The sequence below is a fragment of the Ammospiza caudacuta genome, chromosome 30, assembly GCF_027887145.1.
Source record: "Ammospiza caudacuta isolate bAmmCau1 chromosome 30, bAmmCau1.pri, whole genome shotgun sequence".
Lineage (NCBI taxonomy): Eukaryota > Metazoa > Chordata > Aves > Passeriformes > Passerellidae > Ammospiza > Ammospiza caudacuta.
The window spans coordinates 2,752,263-2,777,584 of record NC_080622.1 but is presented as its reverse complement, the minus strand read 5'-3'; the positions used below and the strand labels follow the sequence as shown (position 1 = coordinate 2,777,584).

Genomic DNA, 25,322 nt, shown 5'->3' with positions numbered 1-25,322 from the left:
CAACGCTGCCATCACCAAGTCCCCGGCACAATGACAGCTTTGTGCAAGGGCGAGAGGAGAGGAAAGGGAAAGGGAGGGGGAGAAGGGAAATGTGCTGAACACACTTGGAAACAATGCAGAGTTTGTGATTCAGACTTGACCACTGGCAAAGGACCCGCTTCAGCTGCGCCTCCATAATAAACACACTGTCCCTTCCCAGCACCTCTCCCCTGGCCATCAGCTCCTCCTCGGGCCAGCTGCCCGCTGCTGTGGGCTCTACCTGCCATCCCCATCCCTCCAGGTGGATCCCTTCCCCACGCCCCAGTGTGACCCAGCATGGTGGTGCCACATGTCCAGGCTCACCATCCCTCAAGGTGGATCCTTTCCCCATGCCCCAGCATGATCCAGCACATCCCCAGGCTCACCATCCCTCGAGGTGGATCCCTTCCCAAAACCCCAGTGTGACCCAGCATGGTGGTGCCACATCCCCAGGCTCACCATGGATCCCTTCCCCACACCCAAGTGTGACCCAGCACATCCCCAGGCTCACCAGAGAGCGCCCACAGTTCAATGGGCAGGGTGGGCATGTCCTGGTGTCCTCTGCACCCTGTGTGTGCCTGCAGTGCTGCTGTGTCCCCACACTGAGGTCTGGTGCTGGTCAGCAGCTCTGGTCAGCCACTGGTGTCAATCAGGATCCACATCATGCTCCAGGCCAGCAGAGCAGGGAGAGGAGGAGGAGGAGGATGAGATGGGATCAGCCCTTCTGCTGAGGGTCTCTCAGACAAGGTCCTGCTGGCAGTTCCTCGTGGCTTTTGGATGGTGGGGTTTTCCATATAACCCCCGCTCCCGATTCATGTAATTGTGAGACAATCTGAGCTAAAATCAAACACAACAGAACCACCTTTATTATCCTCTTTTCATTTAACAGGAAATCCCCCCCCTGTTTTTGTTCCTGTAAATGAGACAAACACCTCTCCCAGGGCTTGGGCATTACCAGTTAACAAACCCACAAAAAAAAATAAATGTTAAACACAGAAAAAATCCAGATGTTTGACACTTTGGGCCAAATGGTGAGCAAGGAAGGTGCTGGTGACCATGGAGATTTTGACTCCTCTTTTTCCCCACCATGAGCTCTCACCCGTCCCCAAGCGCTTGCCATGGAGACACTCAGCCCATCCCAGCGGCCTGCTGGTACCAGACCCAGTGTAAGTTTAGGGAAATACTTTTTTTAAAAATCCAAAATTTAAAAAAATCCCCTTACCAGGATGTTCCCGTGAACTCTCACCAGGGCCAGAGACAACTTGTCAGCCAGAAAATGAGCAGCAGGGAGGGTGAACCCACATCCAGCCTGGCAAGAGAGAGAAAAGAGGATGTTAAATGTCAGACTCATGTTCTCTGGCTGGATTACACCAGGACAGGGAGATTACAGCCACACTTCTCACATGAGAGGGGAATGAGAAAGAGAATTCATCTGGAAAACTCTCAGCATCTTTGAAACTGGACTGGTTTCCTAATTTAAGATGCCTCTGTGGGGCCTCAGCCTTGTAGGGAGCAAGAGGAGCTGGGGTCTGCTCTGGAGCAATTTGAAATGGCTGTTTGAAATGAAATGAAATTTAAAATGAAATGAAATTTGAAATGAAACAAAATTTGAAATTTCTCGTTTCACCATTCCCTGTCCCTGCCAGCTGTGGTGCCAGCCAGCATCTCACTGTGTCGTGTAGAAAAACCAACTCCAGGTACTCAAAAGCCACAAGCAGGATCAAAACCTCTAAATCTAAGTCAAAAAAACCTCACTTTCTTTATTCTTTCTTTGTATTCTGGGGATCTGTGGCAAAGTTCCAGCACTGCTCATCCCTGCTTGAAAATACCTAAAGTAAGCAGCCCTGACCCTTTGGAGTGTCCTTACAGAATTGGTTTATATTTTAATATATTATTAATCTTCACTTTATGTACTTTCCATGTGTATAAACTCTGTGTAGTGGTTTTGGCTGGCTAATTTAAGATTTCTCTGCCTCCAACCATGGCTACTCACAGGCTACACATGGATTTATATACCCAATGCAGATCTGATGTGGTTTAAACTGAAGAAGAGTCAGAGAAAGAGCTTGTTCTGGTGGCCAATAGTCCCATAAATCATCTCTAACACTACAGAAACCAGAGACAATCTGTGGAAATTCAGTGAGTGGCACTGGTGGCAATGCCCAAACCCATCCTCTCCTTCCAGCCCCACTTCCAACACGTTCCTGTGCCCCATCCCAGGGAAAGAACCAGAAAAAAAGGAAAGGAAAAAAAAATCCCCCAGCACAGCCTGAAGTTTATAAATAAAAGCAGTGAGAAGTGGACTAAGTAGGTGCAGCTTAGCCCAAGAGCTAAGAGCCTTAGTGCATTTTTGCAAGTTTTAGGGAAGTATTTCCCATTCCTGACTAAGCACGTTTGGCAGGCGTAGGGGAGCGCGTGGCCCTTCCCAGCTCCAGCTGAAGGGACACAGCAGTGACATTTCCCCTTCCCCAGCCCCTGCCACCCCACAGACCCCACCGGGACCAGACCAGAGCCAAGCCCAGCCCTGTTCCCCACGGGGCTGCCCCAAACCAGGTGTGTCTGGGAGTCCAGCATCAGCCCACAAGCAAAAAAATGTGATTTGTTTTTCTTCTAGGGATAAATTTTGAGTTGGTTTTAATCTGCTTTCGAAATTCCCGTCACACCAGGGTTAAACTCACTTAGCATATTTAGGCTTTTAAGTTTCCAGGTCTCATGGCAACAGAGGGATGGGGAGAAATTAAAAAGAACAACAAACGCGGCCTCATGGAACACCAAGATTTTCACCTAAACCACACACCCCTTGCAATGGGGCTTCAGATAAAACACCCCAATATATTTCAGGTGCTGTGGTAAAATTAATCACTTCCCACTGGTTGTGTGAAAAGATTTTTTCCCCTCTCTGAGATTAACCTTAGCTTTGTGCCCATAGATCACTTGGACTAGGTGAAGCTTCTCTTGCCTCAGCCCATGGCACACAGGAGGGAATGAAGTCACTCTTGTTTCACATTTATTCTTTCCCCCCTTTCTTAAACAGCCATGAAATGGCTTCAGCCACAGAAAAAAAATGAGGCTATTGAATTTTTCTAGTCCAAAAGAAGGAGGAGGGGTAAAAAAAAATAATTAAACAGCTGTTTCGCTAATGTTATCACAGTACACAAAGAATGAAACATCATCTAGTGCATCTAAGAAAAAATTCGGCAGCCAAGCCTCAAGCCCCACAGGAAGGCACGGAGGGTACTTTGAACAACAATTTTTTTAAAAATACGGCAAAAAAATATGATAGAGCTGCCTTTGGTGGTGCAAAACCTGAAGATGAGGTGAAAATAGGCTGATTTTGGGGTGTGGGTTGGCTGGTGGGTTTTGTGGCTGAGACACCCAGTGACGGCGGGAAGAAGGAAATCCCAAATCCCAGTGAGGCCGGGATGAGCCCCTCAGGGATGAAGGCTGGGATAAGCCCCTCGAGGCCAAAGACCGGGATGAGCCCCTTGAGGCCGAAGGCTCCCTGGCAAGGCCGGGATGAGCCCCTCAGGGCTGAAGGGTCCGTGGGAGCCCCTTGAGGCTGAAGAACCTGGGATGAGGCCAGGATGAGCCCCTTGAGGCTGAAGGCCCCACAGTGAGGTCGGGATAAGCCCCTTGAGGTCGAAGACCAGGATGATGCCATCAAGGCCGAAGGCCCCATAGTGAGGCCCGGATAAGCCCCTCGAGACCAAAGGCTCTGTGGCGAGGCTGGGATGAGCCCCTCAGGGCTGAGGGCCGGGGTGAGCTCCTTGAGGACAAAGGCTCCATGGAGAGGCTGGGATGAGCCCCTCAGGGCTGAAGGTCAGGATGAGCCCCTTGAGGACAAAGGCTCCATGGAGAGGCCGGGATGAGCCCCTCAGGGCTGAGGGCCGGGATGAGCTCCTCACGGCTGAAGGCTGGGATAAGCCCCTCGAGGCCGAAGACCAGGATGAGCCTCTTGAGGCCAAAGGCCCCATGGCAAGGCTGGGATGAGCCTCTCAAGGTTGAAGAGCCGGATGAGCCCCTCAAGGCCGAAGGCCCCACAGCGAGGCTGGGATGAGCCCCTTGAGGCTGGGATGAGCCCCTTGAGGCCAAAAGCCCCGAGATGAGGCTGGGATGAGCCCCTCAAGGCCGGAATGAGCCCCTCAAGGCTGAAGACCCCACAGCGAAGCTGGGATGAGCCCCTTGAGGCCGAAGGCTCCATGGCGAAGCCGCAGCACCCGAAGAACTGCAAGCAGTTCTGTCCCATCCCACAGAAGCAGCTGGAACGCGATGGAAGCCGCTGGAACGCTCCTGCCCGCGTGGCTGGGCCCGGCCGAGGGGAATCGGCCATTTTACACAGCAGCTGCCTAAAATGGTGGCTCCCACCTTGCCTTCCCCTCAGCACGCATGCACCCACAGGGAGGGGAGGGCCGGGACCGCAGCCCCCCGCTCGCGAGGGCGCCGGGAACTGGAGCCAAGATGGAATTAGAGGCAGAAATTAAAGGAGGGGAAGGGGGGCAAGCGGGAGAGGATGCGCCTGGCCTCGGCACGGCCTAGGCAGCGATGGCTGCCTTTGTGTCCTGCGGAAGGGAGAAGGGAGGAAGGCCTCGAGGGGGGAAAATGGGGGGAAAGAGGGGAAGGAAAAGAGCGTTTGGGTGAGGATGGCGAGGGGCAGGGATGCGCGGGGGTGCGGGGAAAAAAAAATCTCTTCCGTTCTTTCTTCACCGACCCCCCTTCACCCTCCCCGCAATCCCGCTTTGACTTTTCCCACAGAAGTAGCCAACCTCCAAGAATGCAAATGACATTCATTATGCAAATGCATGCAAATCAGGTTTAACTATCGGAAGAAGGGCTCGGAATTTCTAATGGGTTAACTCTTTCCTGCACGGCCAGGATAACAAGAACCCTCATGTCTTCCTTGGGCCTTTGTGCTTCCCCATCCATGGTGGGCACCCCGACCCGCACCCCTCCATGGGCACTGAGATGGGGAGGGTGGAACAAAGCACCAGGAAAATACCAACAACAACAATAAAATAAACCCTACTGGCGTGGGAGCGGCTGGCCCTTCGTTAAACGTTCCAGAAGGAGACAAGACAAAGCAGGCTTAAGCGAGAAATTAGGGGGAAAATGGAAATTAAAATGGGAAAAGAAAACAAAGGGGAAAATATAGGAAAATCACAGCAGCAACAACAACAAAAAAGGAGAAATAAAATGAAAAGGAAATGAAATATTTAAAAGGAAAATTAAAAGGAAAACTAAAAGGAAATTTAAAGGAAAATTAAAGGAAAATTAAAAGGAAAATAAAGAAAGAGGAAAATTTTAAAATAAATTGAAAAATAAAATAAAATAAATATGAGGTAAGAAAATAAAGAAAAGGATAGAAAATAAAAGAAAAGGAAGGGAAGAGAAAGAAGGGGAGCAGGCCACTCTTGGCAGAAGGTGAAACCCTCCGGAGGTGCAGCAGAAAAGGGTCCTGGCAGCCACAAGGATTTGGCTGCTCACATCGAACCCGCTTGCTGGGCTGGCCTTGGAGCCCCTGGCTCTTCTTCTGCTGGGAACAAAGTCACAAAATGCACCAAAATCCCATTCTTCTCCCCCCCCCCCTTTTTTTTTTTTTCCTTTCCAGTGTTTTCATTGAGGAAAAAAATTAAATTACAATTTCCCCCCGTGCTGGGTGAGCCCGTGGTTCTCCGAGGAGAGAGGGAGGGAGGAGCAGAGGGTGGCAGTGGTGGCACTGGGGCCTCAATCCACATCCCTGTGACCTGTCCAGAATCCTGGCATGCCCAGAGTGTGTTCAAAACCTGTGTGGCATCAGTGCCCCACTCCTCCAGAGCTTTGTAAAAATTCTGATTCCTCATCCCTGCCCCAAAGATGGAAGGCCCCAGTGCTGGGAACTGAAACAAGGAAATTCTGGGTAGTGGCCTTGTGCTCACTGAATGTTGGGATTGCAGGAATTATGAATTTTACAGAGAAATAGATGCATGGCAGAATTCTAAATATTTTATGGCAACATTGTATTGATTCACAATAATAAAGCACTTCAGGATTATTGCTGTGTTTTGTCCAAGAATTATCTCTTATCTGTTCCAAAACCTCCTGATTTTTCTGTTCTATTCTATACCTCCTTTTACATTTGATTTTTTTTCGCAATCTGCTCAAAATCTCTTGTTATTTGAGCTATAAGATATTAAGTGCAGCAGCAATAATCTGTGCAAGGACAAGAATTTCCCACATTTTAGGGGTTTGGTTTGAGACATTACAAAGATTATTGGTTTAGAGTCACTTTGCTGTGCTCTGAATTGCACGAGTGCAGAAACTACTGGTCAGTTATAAAAAAAATAAACCCTTTTATTTCATTAAGCTGGTTCCAGCATAATAAGACCTCTGCAGAGGGTAAAATATACGTGAGGTGTGCACTTTGGCAAACCTCTTTCCTTACTAAAAATAATTTTTTAAAATTAAAAATATAAAAAGAATAATATTTTTTTAACCAGTAATTCGGTTTTCTTTATGTTTTCTGGTCTCCAACCCATTGGAGCAGGAGTCTTGCTTTGCTCCCCTCATCTTGTTTTGACTCCAAACCCCAATTTCCAAGTTCACACATCATTCCAAAAGTGGAATTTGGTGATTTTTCTCTTTTTTAATTAGCTATTGGAAAGCATATAAAAAATAACTAACAAACAAAACCACACACATTAAAAAAATTAAAATACAGAAAAAAAAATTTAAAAGGGGCTGGGGGATGCTGGGGGTGCAGCAATGCCCAGGCGTGCCCGGGAGCTGCTCATCACTGATAACCAATACTGAATTATCCTGGCATGGGGCTGACAGGACAAACTCCTCAGATGCTGCCTGATGAGCACCCAAATACCCCAAAATTGTCATTTTCTGGCCCAGAAAGGAGTCAGGGTGCATTAACACATACCTGGTGTTGTGGGCATCCCAGGATCTTCAGCAGGACAGACCTCGGGCAGCTGCAGGACACAAAACCAAGGTTGGGTTTAGCACAATGTTGGCAGAAAGCAGCGCAGAAATTGCTGGATTTAAAAACTCCAAGTGGAGTCACGTGAAAATAGGGTTTGGTTCCGTCTCCAAAAGTGATTTTTAAATTTTTGATTTCTTTTTTTTTTTTTTATTTAGAATGCCTCCTGTTCATTCAGCTCTCTTTGCCTTCATCTTCCCTCTCTATAAAATTTCACCACTCTTGTCTAAATCTGTTTCAAACCCGTTTGTTCTGGTTTGCCCTCGTCCTTGATGCACCTCTTTGGCCCCGGAAAACTCCTGAAGATACCCTTGGGCACAGGGTGAGAAAAGAGCTGCCCTGGGCATTTGCAGCCTCTACATCACCCCATTAAAAATACAATTTTCAATACATTTTAACCCCTTGTTGTTAGATATCAAAATCCACACAGGGCATGGAGTGGACCCTGGCAGCTTCTACAGTAATTTTTTTGTGTGGAGAGACCTGCAAGATCTCTGAAATAAAGGAAGAAAGGGTGAGGAGAGGTGTTGAGAAATTACAGTGGAAATATATTTATTGAAAATATATTTTGGAAAATCATTTCAAGCAGCTTCTCAATGAGGTGCAGGGGCTGCACATCCCATGGGAAACAAACAACAGGAACAAAGTGATCCCATACAGCCACTTTCTTCCCCATTTCTCCTACCAACAACCTAAAAAGCCATCTTTGCCACATGTCAAGAAGTTTTGTACCTCAAAAGCCATTTTTTCCTCCCAAACCCCACGTTCCCTCCTTGCCAGAGGGTGTTTTCTAGGAGAGGCATTTAGCAGTAGGTTTTGCACAGCCACACCATGGGCAAAATTCAGGCTGGAGACGGTCTTTGAAAGAATTCAGTATCGTGAAAAATTACCAAACAAAGCAAGAAAATCTCCTGGACACATGGAAACACCAAATTCTCGTGATGGGAAAAAAAGTGCCGCAGGAGATACCAACAGGGAAGATAACCCAGGTATCCCAAACCAAAATTCCCAGTGGAAAAGAACCTTTAAATTCCCAAATTGCTGTGGAAAAACCTCTTGGTTTTCCTACCAAGCAGGATGTTGGGTGTTTTAAAGAGGATAAAGGGTTGGGGCTGTCACAGGTAGAAGAAAGATCCCTTCCTGATGCCCACACTGCCACTGGTGCTGCCAGGAGCCACCTGGGCATCACCTGGCACCAATTTAAGGCAGAATCCCAACTTTTCAGCACTCCTGTTAAGGCCAAAAGGAAAAGAGGAATTTTGCAGCTGCCACTTGAACTCTCTTGTGATGGCTTGGTGCTCATCTCCTCTCAGGATGCAGCGGGATGTGAAAGCATCCTTGGACCACAAAGGAATTTCCCATGGAATCCTGGAGAAGATTTGGGGTTGGATTATGAGGCTTTAAAAGCTGCAGGAGGCACAGGCTCTCGATACTGTTATTTTTGGAGGCAAGAGCTCTCGATACTGGTATTTTTGGAGGGCTTCTGATACTGTTATTTTTAGCCAGTTTTTAACTCATCTCACCAAGCCCTTTTTTTTACAGCCAGCTCACCAACCTTCCGGGGCCAGGGTGATTTTTATTTTATTTTTTTTTTTTGCCAGACTCAATTCTCCAGCGCCAATAGCGCTGAAAAAAAAAAAAAAAAAATCAGCCCCCAAAAACCCCACACACCACACAAAAAATCCAATCCCACCACCCTTTTTTTTTTTTTTCTTATTTTCCCAAAGAACTGGGAGGCGTGAGCACTCGAGAGTCAAATTTGCCCAGGAGCCGCGTTCCCTAAGAAAGCAGAGCTCGTTCTCCTTCCACAAACTCCGCAGCGGCAACAAAAGTCCCTTTCAAGCCCTTCCAGACGCAAGTCCTTCAGCTCAATTAGTCAGGCACACAGAGACACAAAAAAGCCTCCCATTCAGGCTAGTGGCTGGCTGTGGAGGACAAGGGCGAAGAAAGGATCTTTCTCCCACGCTTTCACTGGGTGTCATAACAAGCAGAAAGCCCTCTTAGGGGGGATTATTGGAGATAAGAGTCCGATGGAGGGGCTGGGGCAGCAGCAGCAGGGGAGGAGGGGATGGGGATGGGGTTGGAGGTTGGAGCTCCCAAGGTCGGGTGAGCACGGCATCGCACTCCGTCAGAAATTGGGGTTTTTTTGACAAAAAAAAAATTACGATATCCCCCCCCCCAAGCCTGTACACACACACGCGCAGAATAATCCCCGTTCTCCATGGCAACCTGCTCCGTGGCCATCCCTCGCACCAGAGGAGGGAGGCAGCCTGCTTTCACTCCAGAATCGCTGCCAGCTTGTCCCCATCCTGTCACAGCCTCGGCCAGGCTGGGCAGAGGGGCTGGACAGGCTCCATCACCTCCAAAAATCAGAGATTTTCTATAGTAAAGAACATCCAGAAATGGACAGCTCCGTGGGAAAGCTCTGCCTGCAAAAGCCATTCCTGCTCCTGCACATGGGTGGGTTTGATGTTGGAAAGACCTTTTTTCGTGAAAAAGAAGAAAAATATGTGTGTGCGTTTGTTAGTGGGGTTTTTCGAAGGCAAAACAAAGGGAAAGAAGAGAAAAAAAATCTCCCAGGACTGGAGTTTGTCTGTAAAATTGTGGGGTGGGGTGGTGGCCCAGGGCCACCCGTCCTCCGTGTCCCGAGCCCTCAAACCTGTCCCCAGCCAGAGGGGACAATTGCTGCACCTTCTGGCCAGGCCCCAGCAGGAATAAAACTCTGGATACTGACAGTGTCCTGCAGGATTAACCAACATCCCTGAGTGAATTTTGTGCCTAATTCCCTTGAACAATCCAGGTTATATTGCTAATTCCCCATGCCTTTTCCATTGCCTCTATACATGGCTGTGGAAGGCCGTGCCCCTCCAGATCTTTTCAGAGATTCCTCTGCCACAAGCAGAGTCACAAAATTCAAAGCAAATGCCAGAAAATTTGGGGTTTTTTTCCCTCCTGCCCAGCCCCAAGCCCTGCCAGTTGCTGCTGTGGGATTGTCCCCATCGGAGGAGCAGGTGACAAGAACATCCAAGTTCAGCAACATTTCACAAGGATCAGGGAGGGAATAGAAACTCTCCAGCCCAGGAATGGAAAGCCAAGAAACTCTCTTGGAATACATTATCCCATAATTGTAGGGTTTCAAGCACTTTCCTCCCAAGCAGCTGGTGCCTGCTGGTGCCAGAGGAAGGTTGTTTGGCTCAGACACATTCCTGCCTGCTCCAGCCCGGGAATCCCTAAAACAATCCACTCCTATGAAATCCTGAATAGAATAAAAGAATAAAATAATAGAATAAAAGCAGAATATTTCACTCAACCAAAACAGAGAGATTTACTAAAAGACAGGGGGGAAGAGGTAGATAAAACAAAGCAGATTCCCTAGGATAACGGTTTCTTCTTCCCAAAGAGCATTCTGTGCTTCCAAAAGTGTGAACACAATCTGAAGGATCCCCTTTCACATAAACTGGTCCAGAAAAGCTTTTGTGGTTTAGTTGGCTTTTTTTGCTTGGTTTTTTTGTTTGTTTGATTTGGTTTTTTGGGTTTTATTTTTTGGGGGTGATTTTTTGATTTTGGGTTTTTGGGGGTTTTTTGGTTGGTTGGTTTTTGTTGTTTGTTTTGGTTTTTGTTCTGGTTTGGTTTTTTTTCAATAAAAGATGAGTTTCCAGCAGGCAGGAACCTGCTGAAGGTCAAATTAAACCTGATTTACCTGCCTTGACCTAAACAATGCAAGGCCACAAGATGAGCCAACAGCCCCCTGGAGCCACACAGGGCTCGAAACCAGACCAGTCCACCACCAATGAGTATCATTTTTTCATTCCCAATTTATTCCAAATTAATCAGCACTTTTCCCTCCTTCTGAAAACTGCATTTTCTCCCTACCCCAGAGCAAGCTCTACCTCATGCCCTCTGCTTGCCTGTAAAAATGCATCACACCAGACCAAGCAGTTAAAGGCAGCAGATGCACCCAACACGGATGTTCCCTCCTCCTGCACCAGCACCCTGCCACTGCTCCTTTTGTCCCTGCTCCAGCAATATTCAAGCCCCCAAAAGTGCAATTACAATTATTTTTACACCCAGCTTGGGCTGTCAAAGTCGAAGCTCCAGCCCTGGCCACGATGCTGGGTGAGGATTACACAGCTTTAGCTGGACAGTTAGAGATGCCAGGTCTCAGCCTGTCCCAGCTGTAGCAGGATAAATACTGGGGTTACACAGTGAGAAAGAGACTGTGATTTACTGAGAACCAGATTCAAGAGATTGTGATCCACTGAGAACCAGGGAGCAAGAGATTGTGATCCCTGAGAACCAGATCCGAGAGACTGTGATCCACTGAGAACCAGATTCGAGAGATTGTGATCCCTGAGAACCAGATTCGAGAGACTGTGATCCACTGATAACCAGATTCAAGAGATGTGATCCACTGATAACCAGGGAGCAAGAGATTGTGATCCACTGAGAACCAGATTCAAGAGATTGTGATCCCTGAGAACCAGATTCAAGAGACCGTGATCCACTGATAACCAGGGAGCAAGAGATTGTGATCCACTGAGAACCAGATTTAAAAGACTGTGATCCACTCAGACCCAGATTCAAGAGATTGTGATCCATTGAGAATCAGATTCAAGAGACTGTGATCCACTGAGAACCAGTAAGAGACTATGATTCACTGAGAACCAGATTCAAGACAGAGACCCAGATTCAGCACGAGTCCCGGTCCAAGACCTCCCCACCAGCCCTGCAGACACACGGACACCCCCAGCCACAATCCCAGCATTCAGGCATCCCTCTCCACAGCTGGCACCCTAAAATAAAGTTTCCCATCTCTTTTCCTGCAAAACCACCCAGGGCCGTGCCAGCCTTGCCCGCGGCCGCCGCCCCTTCCCCAGCTCGGCCAGCGAGAAGCGTCGGGACTCACACGCACACGTCCCTTTCTATATCTATCCATGAAAATCCCTCCGGGCAGTCCGAAATACCCCCCAGGACTATGTTTAGCCCCCCCGGCATGCCGGCAGCACAGGGCTGGGCCAGCAAAAGCTGCGGCGGCCGCGGCGATGGGAGCGCGGAGCTGCCAGCGCGGGCGGCGAGAACCGAGCTCCGCTTTCACATCCAATCACCCCGGCTGCATCTCAGCCACCTGCCCGCTGGCTCCCGTCTCCTCAGCAGCCTCAGGAGCACAGAGCTCATCATTTTCCTTCGAGCCGTCCCCCCCTCGGGGCACTGCTTCCCTCGGGCGGGGTGCGGGAGAGCCGCCCGGCCCCGTGCGCTGGGCACGCAGCGTTTGGGGATTCAAGAAATCTCCTTTTCTGCCATACAGAAATAGGCACTGCCACCCCAAAATCACCCCAGGGCGCTGCAGAGCACCCTGAGAAGTGCCAGACACGATGGGGACAAGGACAAGAGGAGCCTGCCCAGCCTCCTGCAGGCTGAGCTCCGAGCCCAGAGCTCGGGTAATTCCGAGCATCAGCCCAGCCTCCGTTCCCACACACCGCCACTCGCTGAAATTAAAGCAGGGCCTGATCTGATTCCTATGGCGGCTTAGCGCCCACTCAGCCGCTTTATCATAATCCCGACATAAAAATCGCTCCCTTGAAAACGCTCAGGGGTTTGAAGCCCTGATTGTTTGAAGAGGAAAGACTCTGTTCTCAGCACAAAGATGTGCTCCCCTCTCAGCCCCGGACGAGCAGCTGGAGGCTTCCATCAGCATTTCTGAGCCTCTAGGTGCCCGTGGCAGAGCCCTCACGCTTTCCTTGGTACAGAGATGCCCCCAAACCCAGCTGGACCAGCAGCACCCCAAAAAGAGCAGAGCTTTGAGGATTGGTGCTGGGAACAAGTCACCGCTGGCTGCCAGCCCTGCTGTGAGAGCATCTCTAAAAACCATCCCCTCTCCCTCCAAACCCAGCTGCGACTGCTTGTGGGAAGGAATTCAATCTGTGCATTTTAAAATGAAATAGATACATGCAAATTTCTATGGTATTGGTGGGATTTCTTTGTGGTGGCACTGCCGTGCCACTCCACACCTGCCCAAGCCAGGCTGCATGGGACTGGGCTGGGAGGACAAGGGACACTTCATCTACCAGAGGGGCTTGAGCCATCAGGGCCTCCTTTTGTTTTCAGTTTAAAACTGTAAAAGGCCAGCAAAAAAATTCCCTCAATAGGGAAATGTGTTTTCCTCAGACGCTATAAAATCATTATTTTTAAAAAAACATTTTTAAGCTACTTTTCATCATTCTGCGCTGAGAATTTTCAAATACGAAATTTAAGAAATTTAAGAAAGAAAATATACATATTTTATCCATCACAAAGTAAAAGTTTATATCCACTGGCAGTACCAACCAGCACAAGAATTTCTGCCCTTTTGCCAGTCCCCCGACCCGCAGTACAATGAGAGGGCTTTGGCCTCAGCACCAAACTGCTCTGCTGCATTTCTGCACTGCCAACACAAGCATTAAACCCAAAACCTAAAGGAGATCCACTGAGTGAAATTAATAATTTTCAACAATTATATTTGTATAGGCTCGTTCTCCTCAACAACTCACTGAATCACAGAAAAATCAGTATTGCTTTTCCTCCCTTTTTCTCCCCAATTCCAAACTGCTGCTAAGCAAGAGAACGCTGTGGAGAGCTGATACCTCGCTCCCAAACGAGTGTGTCTCCTATTAATGTCTCCAGCAGTTATGTGGCCAGAAGGGAGAGCAGAGTAGACAGTGCTGAGTGTTAACCAGTCAAATCAGAGTGTCCAAGCAAGCTTAAACGGCCACATGTAAACTGCAATTTGGATCAATGTCACGCAAACACACAGGGCTTACTGCTACAGCACTCCAGGAGTAAATCAGGGAGAAAAAAAAGGGGAAAAAAATTAAAAATCAGCTATTTGCAAGACTATTCCAAAGCCCTTGGAGAGAGAGCCCAGCTCACAGTCACACAGACAATTCTACCACTGGAAATGGTCACTCCCCACAACAAAAACTCAAATTAAAAAGAAATTCTATCCAGGCAAAGAGTGACATGCTCCAACTGCACCCAGAAACTGCAGCAAAGCTTGTGGCACCAGAAATCCCCCAGGGACCCATCCAAGGGCTGAGGGGGCTGAACTGGTTCCATTTCCCCCCCAGGCTGGGAGCACAAAGGGATGGGTGATGAACACGGAGGTGCTGTAGCCCCACAGTGTCACCACGTCCCTGAATGGCAGTGGGGGTCACAAGCATCTTAAAGAGAGATTTTTGCAGCTGGGAATGAGGTGCAAAAGCTCCAGAGAGGCAGCTTGGGCCTGATGGGCTTGAAACCCACCCTCTCCATCACCAACCAGCACAGGCACCTCCTGCCCCTGGCTCCAGGCCCTCCACACATGGTTTGCTAAATTCTTGGAGGAGTTTCATCCTTGTCCCAGTTTACATCCCCCCACTCCTGCTCATGCCTTTGTTAGAGCCAAGAAGTGACACCATCCAAAGCAGCCTATGGCAGCGCCGCAGAGCCCGCGATTGGTCACCCAGGAACACCAAAAGATGCTCCCACAGCAGCACTCCCAGCCCCTGATTGGAGAAAAAGGCTTTTTTCCCCTCCTTGAGGGAAGCCACGGGCCAATGGTGGATGGCACATGGCACCTTCCCAGGGCTCAGCCTGAATAAAAGTCCCTTGTCCCCTTTCACGCCCAGACCTTGGGCCACCGCTCGGCGCCGACATCTCAGACACATCCTGGAGCACCAGCACCCAGGAGTGGTGTGGACACCCAGCAGGACTTCTCCTGGCCTGGGAAAGGATGAGTGAGGAGACTTCCGTGCCGAGAGCTTTGTCACCAAAGCCAAGCCAACGTCACCCTGAGGTGCTCAGGCTGTGAGCATCCATGGAGGAGGTCTCCCCTTCCTTGGAGGCTGCTCTCCCTGGCTGTGAGCATCCATGGAGGAGGTCTCCCCTTCCTTGGAGGCTGCTCTCTTTGGGTGTGAGCACCCATGGACAAGGTCTCTCCTTCCTTGGAGGCTGCTCTCTTTGGGTGTGAGCATCCATGGAGGAGGTCTCCCCTTCCTTGGACGCTGCTCTCTTTGGGTGTGAGCATCCTTGGAGGAGGTCTCCCCTTCCTTGGAGGCTGCTCTCCCTGGGTCTGAGCGTCCATGGAGGAGGTCTCCCCTTCCTTGGAGGCTGCTCTCTTTGGGTGTGAGCACCCATGGAGGAGGTCTCCCCTTCCTTGGAGGCTGCTCTCTTTGGGTGTGAGCATCCATGGAGGAGGTCTCCCCTTCCTTGGAGGCTGCTCTCCCTGCCCATGGAGCTCATTCCCTGTTGTCCTGCCCTCTGCCATGTCCCTCTCTGGCTGGGGACAAACAGCCTGGCCAGGAGAGCAGCACCTCACTCGCCCCAGGGAGGAGCAGCACGATGGCAAAGGAGAGCAGGGAATCAAACAAGAGCCTGTAAAAACTTCCCTACATCCCTGCCAGCACCAGGAACAATGGCAGAACCTCAATGGGAAGAAGGAAAGAAGGTTCTCCCTAAGCTTTCCCCAAGCAGATCATCACAGAACTCCGCTTAACACACGTGCTAAATTATTCTGAATTAAAGGCCATGGGTGAGGGGGAATAAAATCTTGTTTATTAATTTCAAGCATTCATATGAGCAGGATAAATCTGTCGCATCACACCCAGCACCACAGCCCTTCCCTGAAGGAAGGGCCAGGCACAGCTCCTTGTGCCCTTTTGGGTTTTTTAGAGATCCCAACGAGCACACGAGCGAAACGAGCGGGTCCAGCACAGGTCAAAAGTCAGCTCATTTCTACATCTCTCACAAGAGGGTTTGCATAAAGTCACAAAGCTATAATTGCTCCTTTCCAAAATTAGTTCAGGTGCCATCACCCACATTAGCTCTTTATTATTATAAAGTCTTTTTTGGTTTTAGGGTTTTTTTTTCCCTCCTTGGAATCACCGTTCCGATATTATTTTATCTTAATCACCATGAGATCTTTGTGCTCTCCTAAGCAAGATCAAGACACCTTTTCAAATAGGTTGCTGTGATTTGTAGGTGGCATCTCAGGCACCCAGTTTGATTATTAAAAGCAAGTGGGAAGCACCCAGCTCACCTCTTTGACTCAAAACTCCCTTCTAGGGTAGAGCAGATTTAAAAAATCCCAGTTTCCATAAGGAATAGGTTGATACATAATCCATTAAAGAGGGATAAGAACCAACATCAATTGGCAGAGAAGATAAATTAAGCAAAATCAAGTTCCTCAATTAGTCTCATGTGGTTCCACACACAAGTTATATATATATATATATATATATATATATATATATATATATATATATATATAAAATCTCCCTTGTAAATCCCCAAATTAGAATCTTGAGTCCATTCAAGGCAACATTCATAAACAAAGGGTTAAAAGAAGAAAGGAAGCATTTGAATAGAGACACAAGGGAAGAAAAACAAAGAAAACTGCAAGAAACCATTTTACAAATCACCATATCCCTCTTTCTAATACTGATATCAAGTTATAGCTGTCAGGGAGGAAAATTTATGTATCTGTATAACAAATAGGGAAAAGGGGGAGGGAAGGTAGAAAAAAGGAAAAAGAATCCAGCACTCGTATTTGCAAAACAACCATTAATAAACATTGCTCTGTTGCTGCTTTATTAAACAGATAATCCAACACAGTAATCTGTATTGATTTATGGATTTTCTGATGCTCTATGACTGGTTATGCAATGAAAGTTCATCCTTGATCTGTAGTCTGGGTCCTGGACTTAACTAATTCATAATCTGATTGGAAGTTTTACTTTGTTAATTCAATTACAGTTAACGGCCGAGGAGAGAGCGGCAACATCTTTGTCTTTCTCAACACAGATGGTTTCTTCACATGCCCAGAACCACTAAACTCTTAAAATCACAGGAGGCAAATAGGTTCTTTAAAAAAAAAAAAAAAAATCCTACCTCAAGTTTTAATTCCAGTCTCTGAAAGTTGTCTTTCCCCCATTTTTTCCGCCTCTCATTTCCTTTCTCTTCTTTTTTTTTTTTTTTTTTTGGGGGGGGGTCTTTTTTTTTTTTTTTTTATATATTTTTCTTTTCCTCCTCTTCCTTTTTTGATGAATTTCCTTTCTTCTCCACATCCTCCTCAGGCGTGTAATGGGGTTATTTTTACTTTCGGTTATCTAGCTTTATGAAGAATCGACACCACTCATACAGCTAGATAACCAAAGATAACAACCAACCCCTGGAGTCTACAGCATCAGCAGGAAAAAGCCAACCTCCTCTTCTCCAGGGGCTCGGGGGCACGTGGCTTTTAAGGAAGGAACGAGGGAGGAAAACGAATAAAAAGAGATGCAAATATTAACAGCCAGATCCGGAATATCTTCACAGAGCTCCAGCCCCGGCCCTGCTCCTGCAGCCCGAGCAGCCCAGAGTGCTGAGCATCGCTGGGACAGGCAGGATCAGGCCCCTAGGAAACACAATTTGGAGCAGAATTACAGGAGAACCACGCAAGGGCTGCCTATTTTCTGCCGAGTTTCAATTTGTTTCATTTGCAAACCAAATGATGTTCTGCAGGTGCCGAGAATTAAGCCCACATTATTTTTAATAACTATCAAATTAATGCATTCAAACTGGTAATAATCAAAGCAAATAGAATTTGCACCCACAACTTAAAATATGCATAAAAGACCAAAAGGACATTTCCCCACCCACAAATGCGTTGAACGCTCTCTAAACAAAATGACTGCGAGCAAAACCTGCCGGTTAATATAAATAGTAACTTGTGATGCTTTGGATTCAGCCAAGATCTGGGGGAATAGCAAGGAACAAACACAGAAAACACAGAGGAAATGATGAAAGGGATGCAAGGGAGGAAAGAAGGAAGGGAGCGACTCCTGCTCGCGGCTCAGGACCCCGGCCCTGAGCAAGGACCGCGCATCTCGGGCAGGGAGCGGGACCCGCATCCCTCCGTTCGTTCAGGGGCAGAGAGAGCGCAGCTTTCCCCCGCCAGGGAACCGCATCCCCGGCTTTGCTCTCCCCGCATCCCCGGCTTTGCTCTCCCCGCATCCCCGGCTTTGCTCTCCCCGCATCCCCGGCTTTGCTCTCCCCGCATCCCCGGCTTTCCTCTCTCCGCATCCCTCCGTCCTTTCTTCTTTCGCGGGGAACACGCATCCCTCCGTCCTCGCTTCGGCGGCTCCGCTTCCCCCCATCCTTCCTTTCCCCGGGGGCGGCGGGGAACCCTCATTCTCCTTCTCCAGAGTGACCCGCGTCCCTCCACCCTTTCCCTCCTCCGGGGCGGAACGCGCATCCCCCGCACCGTTCCTCCTCTCCAGGGCAGCCCGCATCCCTCCATTCCGCGGGGAAAGGAACCCGCATCCCCCCTCGCAGCCCGCATCGCGTCCCTCCCTTCTCCCCTCCGCTCCATCCCTCCTTCACCTGCGTCCCTCTTTCACCCTTCTCGCTGCGGGGAGCGCGGAGCCCTCGCTCCGCCGAGACCCCGCGGCTCCTCCGCCCCCGCGGAGCGCAGCTCGGGTAGCGCGGGGGGCCCTGCCGGCGGCTCGGCCCGGCTCGGCTCGGTCAGGCTCGGCTCGGCTCGGCTCGGCCCGGCTCGGCTCGGCTCGGCTCGGCTCGGCTCGGCTCGGCTCGTACCTGGTGCCCGCAGCCGCTGCCCGCAGCCTCTGCGCCGGGGGGAGCGGCGCGCGGCACTTTTCATTCATGCTTTCACACTCCCGGCCCTCGCCGCGGCCGCTGATTGGTCCGCACCCGCCTGACGTCACCCGCGCCGTTCCCACCCCTCTGCAGCGCTCCCGCTTCATCAATGGGCTGGGGAGGGGCCGCGCGCGACCTGGCACCCCCCAAGCTGGCACCCCCCGAAGCTGGCACCCCCCAAGCTGGTACCCCCAAACCGGCACCCCCCAGCCTGGCATCGCCGTCCGTCACCCCCGCCTGCCCCATCGCGGCCACCGCCTCCGCCGTTCTGGCCTCTCCCCGCCATCGGCGCGTCCAGCATCGCCCTGAATCGCCAGCATCACCCTCATCATCATCATCTTCATCGCCACGCTCATGGCCTGGGCTTCACCAGGCTCAGCGCGGCGCTCCTCATCACCACGGGCATCGCCACCACCCCCAGCGCCACCGCTCATGGCCACCAGCCCTGGGCAGTGCCAAGTGTCCCCTGCCCCAGCCGTGACCGCCCTGCCAGCACCGATGTCCCCAGGTCGCCACCTCTGTGCCCACCAGAGGCTCAGCCTGCCTGGCTTCCCCTTCTCGGGGAGGCGAACACCACCCAGTGCCAGTGCCAGTGTCAGTGCCAAGGCCTGGCCGCGGTGTGCAGATCCCAAATGGAATAAAATGCTGGTTTACTCCTCTAGTTTTAACCCCACCGTTAATTACCCTTTGATTTCCCTGCTATAATATAGATCCCATTAAAAAAAAAAAAAAAAAAAAGCAAAAAAAAAAAAAAAAAAAAAACAAAAAAACCCAAAAAAAAACCAACAAAAAAACCAAAACAAAAAGAAAAAAAGCCAAAAAACCCCACCATGATTTTTCCTTGAGCAAGAACAGAGGACTGGGGCTGGTTTTGTTTTGTTTTGTTTTGTTTTTTCATTTTCTCTTATAGGTTTCTTTACCTTGGAATTATTTTTTTCCCAGCTGGTTTTTGGGGTCTGTCAGTTTGGCCTGGGAAGTTACTCCTGGCTTTTGTCTCTTTCTGGAGCTCGATTCTGCTGCTCTCGCCACCAGTGCAGCCACTCCGACCTGGCAGGGCCCTCTCTCCCAGTTCCCCCCACTGGGAAAATGGGAACCCACTGGTGTGGCCCCAGCATTGGAGTGGAGAAAGGGGGTTGGGGGAGTGGAAATTACCCCAAAACAGCCCCAAAATAGCCCCAAAACAGCCCCAAAACAGCCCTGGGGCTCTGCTCCTCAGGCTGTTCCACCCCGTGGCCTCCTGCCCGGTTCTCTGCGAGTCCCCCCTTGCACAAAAGGGTTTTTGGGGTGCTGTGTTGCACCTTTCCCCTTTCCCTTCGTCCTTCCAGACTTAGCTGAGAGGGAAAACGCAGATTTCGGGAAGATTTTATGGATGCTCACGGGGTAAGGGAGGGGCTGCAGCACCCATTGGAGGCACCCAGGGTTCCTCCCACCTGCACCCCCATACCCAGATTGCATTCCCCAATTTCTATCAGGGCAGGGACCCTCCCTGACCCCTCCTGGAGCCGCTCGCCCCCCGGGCTGGGCGCTGCCCGTGGTTTCTTTTCTCCCTCCGTGGTTCCCCATCACCCACCTGGGCCAGCAGCGGCTTCTCCGAGGGCAGAGGGGGCCGGGGCTCTCCTGGAAAAGAAACCGAAAAGAGGGAAAGGGTTAAAAAAGCAGCGGTGCCCACTGTGCCCATGCAGCCCCCGGGGCCGTGGGACAGCTCGGTGGGGTCCGGGTGTGACCGTTCCCCATCGCCACTGAAATGGGATTTTAGGCACACGAAAATGAGATGGGATTTTAGGCACACGAAAATGAAATGGGATTTTAGGCACACGAAAATGAGATGGGATTTTAGGCACACGAAAATGAGATGAGATTTTAGGCATACAACCGCCTGCTTGCCCCTCTTTTGATTCTCCTCCTTATTAAATTCACATTTTAAAATTCTTAATTTTTATTCCAGTCCCCTCCAGAAATTATAGTATATATTTTTTTTAACCTGCCAAAAAAGAAAAAAAAACACGACGAATTTTGCGATTTAGCCCGAAAAAGGCTGCAAAGACAGGGATTTCGCTTTCAAATTTGTATTCACCCTGGGATTACCCCGATGACAGTGCATTTTTATTTCTAATTTTATTTAACATCGCGTTAGAACCAACCCCATCTGGGAGGATTTAGGGAAGGGCACGAGCGATTTGCAGGAAATGCTCGGGTGGGTTTTGAGTGTCTAGACAAATAAAAACCTGCTCCGTGCTTTGCTGTCTTTCTGAGGGGAAAAAAGCCCAATCCAAACCGCAAGGAAGCAGACGGCGGGATCTCCCTTTGAACGGCAGATTTGAGGATTTCCAGCCTTAAAACTTCCACGCACATCAGTGCATAGATAAAAACTTAATTTCCGGGGGCTAAAAACGGGGAGGACCTGACCTGGTGGGACCATGGGCATTTTTTGCAGAGCGAGGAGTCCGTGTACGACCCCAAAAATAGCCCCAAAAAAGCCCAAAATAAGCTCGGGTTCGATTTTTGCCCGTGCACTCTTTGAGCGCTGCTTCTTCCCCTCGCTGAGGAAAGAATCAAGGACAGGGATGAGGCTTTTAAAGAGCAAAACCAAAACAACAACAACGACCAAAAAAAAAAGGACAATGAGAACTAAAATATAAGTTAAAATAAAAATTAAAATTAAAATGAAGATTAAAGCTTCCTTGGCAGGAAAAAACAACCAAAATAAACCCCCAAAAAAGCCATGTGGGATTTTCCATCGGCGGCAGGAATGGAACACCCGGGCCCGCTGCGACCGAGAGGCGAATTTCGGCCGGAGCATCACGTTTGGCTTTAATAACTTCTATAAAAACCCCTAAACCCGTTTAATTTGGGTTCCCTGCACGGCCTGAGGAAGAGGAGCCTTAGCGGGGCCACCCCAGGGCAGGAATTCTCGGGGTTCAGGGCTATTAATGAAGAGGCTCCCACCTTGTTATGGTGGGGGGAGAAATTTAAGAAATTCCTCACGGGGAGAAGTTCCCGAGGTGGGGAGGAACCTTTCCCGCTCAGTTCTGCCTCGGAGGATGTGCAGAACCTTTGCTCTGGGCTTATTTCCACTCTCGTTTCATTCATTGGCTTATTCCAAGTTTGGGATCCAGCCCCGCGCATCCCAACCCTCCCCAAATTCCTGCTCGGGGATGGGGGCACCAGGACCCTTCTGTCCCCTCTCCCCCGGTGTCCGTGTCACCGCTGCCCCCTCCCCGAGGCTCAGCCCGACGCCCAGAGCATCCTCGGGCACCCCTATGAGAGCGAGGATTTGGGGGTCCCTCCGAGAGCATCCCCTGGAGCAAAGCACAAAGCGCCGGGGCTTGGAGAGACCCAGACCGCTCCCATCCCCTGCCCCGGCCACTCCGCACCCCAAAATCTGCATTTTCCAGCCGGGAGGAGGTGGAAGAAGTGAATCCCTCACGCAAAGTGGCTTTGGGTCACTTGCGGGCCGAGAGAATAGTGAGGATGGACGCGCTCGGCCGTGCCCAAACTTTCTGCGCTCGGGTGCCGGAATGCGGCGGGACGGGAGGAAAGGGAAAAGGAAAGGGAAAAGGGAAAGGGAAAAGGGAAAAGGGAAAAGGGAAAAGGGAAAAGGGAAAGGGAAAGGGAAAAGGGAAAGGGGAAAGGAAAAGGGAAAAGGGAAAAGGGAAAAGGGAAAGGGGAAAGGGAAAAGGGAAAAGGGAAAAGGGAAAAGGGAAAGGGGAAAGGGAAAAGGGAAAAGGGAAAAGGGAAAAGGGAAAAGGGAAAAGGGAAGGAAGCTCCCCTTGGCCCGGGGATTTAGGAGCAACTCCGACCCCTCATCCCCGACCCCAGGCAGGAGCTGGACCCTCTCCCGGGGCATTTTCCCCGCAGCGCTGCGGCCCCCAGCCCATAATAAAGACTCTTTGAGAGTCCTCTCCCCCCCTCCACCCCCCCGTCCCCCCCTTTACTTTTTTTTTTTTTTTTCCTTTTTTTTTTTCTTTTTTTATTATGGTTTTCTCACCGAGTCCAATAAATCGCGCGGCTCGTCTGGCCTCAGACGTGTTCAGCAACCCAAGCCCCGCCGCTTTTGTTCCGCCAAGTCTCACATTGTTTGTCCGGCTGTGCGGGGGCTCCGCGGGGGCTCCGCGGGCTGGGTGAGCGATGCTCCCCCTTTTCTTTCTCTTGAGTTACCCCGAGTTCTTCACCCACCTGGGGGATGCGCTTGATGGGCAGAGAGTCCTGACAGCTCGGAGCGGTGCCCTCCTCTCAGTGCCCAGGCTGCCCATCAAGCCCTGTGCCCACCGTGCCCACCGTGCCCTCACCTGCCCGGCTCTCCCGCGGCTCCTGGCCGTGCCCCCGAGCCCGGAGCCGCCGGTGGAGCGGAGGAGCGGGGGCCGTGCCCGCCGTACGGATATATAGGAGCGGCCGAGCAGCCTCCACGTAGCCGATACGTAAAGTGTACGTGGGAGAGTTAAAAAAAGTTGGGATGCAAATGCGGGGCCAGCTCCGTGTTGCGAGAGAGAGAGAAGGAGGGGAGGGGGGGGGTTGGCGAGCTCAGAGCCGCGCGATTTCCAAGCTTCCTTAACCTCTGGATCGCTCGGAATCGATCGGCAAAGCGCGGCGAGCCTGGCAATTAGGAGCTCATTACCATATATGCAAATATGGCAACCTCGCTCTCTCCGCAGCTACGGAGAGGAAACCGAGGCGGCTTTGGGGGGTGGGAAAGGGGTGAGGCGTGCGGGGGAAACGGGGATAACGGGGGGGAACAAAGGTGATTTGAGGGGGTTTGGGTGGGTTTGGAGGAAAGCAAAGAGTGCTTGAGGGGCCCGTGAGCCTGCTCCCCATTCGCTCTTTAATTCCAATTAATATTTTCTCCCTTTGCCATTAACGAGCAGCACGGCCCGGCCCCGGTACCGGGAGCCGCTCCCCAAAGGGCGCGGTGCCCTCAGCCCGCCCCGGTAACAAAACCCCGAGAATTCGGAATAAAACACGAGCGGAGGGCCCGAGCCGGGCTCCGAGCGCTCCAGCCCCGGCCCCAGGGAGTGTTTTAAAGGTAACCTCTGAACTTCTTGCGTTTTATTAACAATAAAACCCCACCACGGAGCGCAGATCCCCGGTTCTGCACCGCGAGTTCCCCGCTTTTACAAACAGCGCGGGGGTTTTATTTGTTTTTGTTTTTGTTTTTTTTTTTTGCTCGATAAGCAGAGATTAGGGGTAAAATCTCCCTGGCATTTCCTGAGTGTTGGTTAAAGCTGGGGGGACACGGCAGCAGCAGCGCAAGGCGAGGATTTTTCCCCGTTTTCGCCTTTGGCATCTCGCAAAGTTTCCCCCTGCGCGGGGCTTCCCCCTCGATTTGGGAATTATTTCCCTCCTATCACAAATTTGTAATCACGGCGTATTAAAAAATAACTCCCGTCTCATCTCGAGCTCCGATTTTCTTCCCTACTCAGGATTATTTTCTTTTCCCCCTTATTAAATAACGTTTTCTCCCTTTTGCCCGTGGTTTAAACACCAGGATAACGAGAATGACCTCAAAATCAGGAATCAATTCCCTATTTTTTGGTTTAGTTTAAGTGATAAAAATACAGATAAAAACACCCGAAGTGAACAAAACCTCAGCGAGGGATGGGGGCGGTGGGGGTGGCAGCAGCCGAGCCCTGGGGCACGGAGTTGATAACAGCAATTGAGAGAATTGCGGGCGTCTCTTCCCTTCTTTCTTTCCAGTTTTTCAGATAAAATTTAAATTTTTTAAATTTATTTTTTGGGAAAAGCCTCTTTCTGCAGTTTCCTTTCCATCTCGGCAGCTGAGCCGCTTTTCCCAGCCCCGTGCGGGTCTCTGCATTCCTCTACCTCATTCCTCTTTAATTCCCGACTCACCAGGATATTTTTAAATTGTTTTTTAAACTCTCACCATTATTATTATATTTTAAAAATCCATTTATTTACTGCAAATGGCCAGAAACGACGAGCATCCTGCGCGGCCGCGGGCGGAGGAGCCGTGACCATTTCTGCCCGTCCCGGATATTATTATTATTATTATTATTATTATTATTATTATTATTATTATTATTATTATTATTATTATTATTATTATTATTATTTTCAGCCGCCGTTCCTGCAAACCCCCCGTCAGTTTGGAAGCGTGGGCAGCGCTGGATGGAAAGGAAATTCCAAAATTTGAAATTCCCTTTCTGTTCCCCCTCTCTTGGCAAATCCGCAGCCACCGAGAGGAGCCGATTTCCCTGCAGAAATCAGAAATTCCCATTTCAGCCCCGAGACCCTCTGGCATCACTTCCCACCCTCCAGCGAGGACGGCGGCTTCGCCCACCAGATTCTGTTTAAAAAAAAAAAAAAAAAGAAAAAGAAAAAAAGAAAAGTGGATTTTTATTTTTCCCAAAAACAGTGGATTATTTTTATTTTTTCCAAAAAAAAAAAATAAAATAAAGTGGATTATTATTTTTTCCCCTCCTTATCCCAAAGCAGCAATTCAAGAAGGTGGAAAACCTTTGCCTCCCGCCGGGACACACGGTGATTTTGTGATTTTTGGGACTCAAAGCGCCTCTTTATTTCCTCTGATGGCGAACTTTGAAGAGGAGGGGTTGGAGCAAAGCGGTTGAGCAATTTCTCCCATTTTTTTCGGAATTCTCTCGGCTCCTCCTGCGTGCTCCAGCCCAGGAGCTTTGTGCCCATCTCATTTCGCGTTTATTTTTCCAGTGCCAGGCGCTGC

The 25,322-nt window shown here is 50.0% G+C and overlaps 1 long non-coding RNA gene across 1 annotated transcript in view; it reads right to left on the bottom strand.

The window, feature by feature from the left end:
* Positions 1-22,964, bottom strand: part of LOC131569602 (uncharacterized) — a 30,886-nt gene extending 7,922 nt beyond the window's left edge. Inside the window, exons 1-5 of the long non-coding RNA XR_009275802.1 lie at positions 22,617-22,964; positions 20,199-20,245; positions 6,923-6,971; positions 1,241-1,327; positions 530-855 (exon numbers count right to left, since the gene is read on the bottom strand). This is a non-coding gene — a long non-coding RNA (uncharacterized LOC131569602). The remainder of the gene's footprint in view (positions 1-529; positions 856-1,240; positions 1,328-6,922; positions 6,972-20,198; positions 20,246-22,616) is intronic.
* Positions 22,965-25,322: the final 2,358 nt, after the last annotated feature.